This window comes from Trachymyrmex cornetzi, unplaced genomic scaffold, assembly GCF_001594075.2.
Source record: "Trachymyrmex cornetzi isolate Tcor2-1 unplaced genomic scaffold, Tcor1.1 scaffold771, whole genome shotgun sequence".
In the NCBI taxonomy this organism is placed as follows: domain Eukaryota; kingdom Metazoa; phylum Arthropoda; class Insecta; order Hymenoptera; family Formicidae; genus Trachymyrmex; species Trachymyrmex cornetzi.
In genome coordinates, this window is record NW_017300104.1 from 215,036 (window position 1) to 216,818 (window position 1,783).

Sequence of the window (1,783 nt, forward strand, 5' to 3'; positions counted from 1 at the left end):
TATATATATATATATATATATATATAAAATTTGCACTTTTCATTTTCATCATAGGGTAAAAGTTACATAAAGTCCCAGAGTATAATGGCCGCAGCACACTTTTGCATAAAGCATAATGCATAGTACATAAAGGAATTAACCAATCAAAATTCTTCTTTTCCATGGAATGGGAGGAAAGGAAAAAATCTGATTAGTTGATTCGCTTATGCACTATACGTTATGCGTTATGCAAAAGTGTGTGCTGCGGCCTCAAGTATAACATAAGACCGCTGGACCAATGAGCATACAATATAGTCGCCACGTTGGTTTAGGGTGGCACCCAGTTGGACACGACTCAATTGGACACGAGCCACTCACAGCGCTTGAGACTACAAAGCTCCTAAGCACCGATCGCTGTGATTGGTGGTGTCCAATCGAGCCGTGGTCAATCGGGATCACCCCTTACTGGTCGCGGGTAGTCGTTATTAGTCAGTCATCTAGAAATATTGGCTATAATTATCGAAATGACTATAATTATTGAAAAGACTGTATCCACTGTATCCACGCTTATTATTTCTACACGTAGAATTTATGATTGTACTGTCGCACGTGGGTTTCAACTTTCCACGCGAAGCGATTCTCACCCTCCTTCCTACCCCTCTACTTCAGGGACGCACGACTCTCACCTCCGACTCTCACCCCTCCCTCTCCCCTGCTTCAGGGGCGCAAGACTCTCACCTTCGACTCTCACCCCCCCCCTACTTCAGGGGCGCACGACTCTCACCTCCGATTCTCATCCCTCTTCCACCTTGCTTCAGGAGCGCACGACTTTCACCTTCGACTCTCACCCTACCCTGTGAAAGTTGCTGTTGTGAGAGTCAAAACCTATATAGAATAATATTTAATATTGCATATATGGCTGAAATAATACGTTATTTTTCTAACTTCTTTTGTTAATAACTTTTTAATGAAGGACGAGCGATGGGTAAAACCTATTGGAGGTTATTCAGGGTTATGACCTTGACAATATATGTCAAGATCAAGGTCATAGTTTTATCATAAACTACAATAAACATATAGTGTACTGAAAATAATAAGTACAAATTTCCATAACTTCATTCAAACATTTTTGGCATTAAACTTTCTTGTCAGTGAAAATCCATTTAAGGGCATTCATTTGACGTCATTTGGAGTATTTCTGCTAAATTTCATAATAATCGGGCGTTTGCCATTTTCGGAAGTTTATCCGCTATGCTAATTCAAGAGAGAATATATTATGTAAAATTGATTCGAATTTTCGTCATAATTTAAATGATAAAATTGTAATTGATTCACAACGCAACGAAACTTAGCATCGTGCTGATATTAAATATTAAAAAGTTACTCATTCAACCTTAATATTCGTGACGAAAAAGTTTATAAATCGATTTTCGTCGCTCAATTTTAATATACATTGTATATTCAGACGTAAGCGTGAAAGTGGAAAATCATTTCCCATGACTCATTACACGAGAAATTACACGTCGCGAATATCATAATGAAAAGAAACACGTTTTTCTTTCGAGGACTATGATTCTAGTAACGTAATAAAAGCAAATACGAGCAGAGAAAAAAATTAAGTAAAATGTTCAGTGACACTTTTCTCGTAACTGGAGACAAACTTTAATAAATAACTGTTTTTTATTCTTAGGGTGAGATCCCATGCAGCGGATCGTGCGTAAGCGGATTCGCGTATCGCCAATCACAGAATCATTCTCTTAGATATGCTTGCGAAATTTGCAAACAGATCTAAGAGAATGATTCT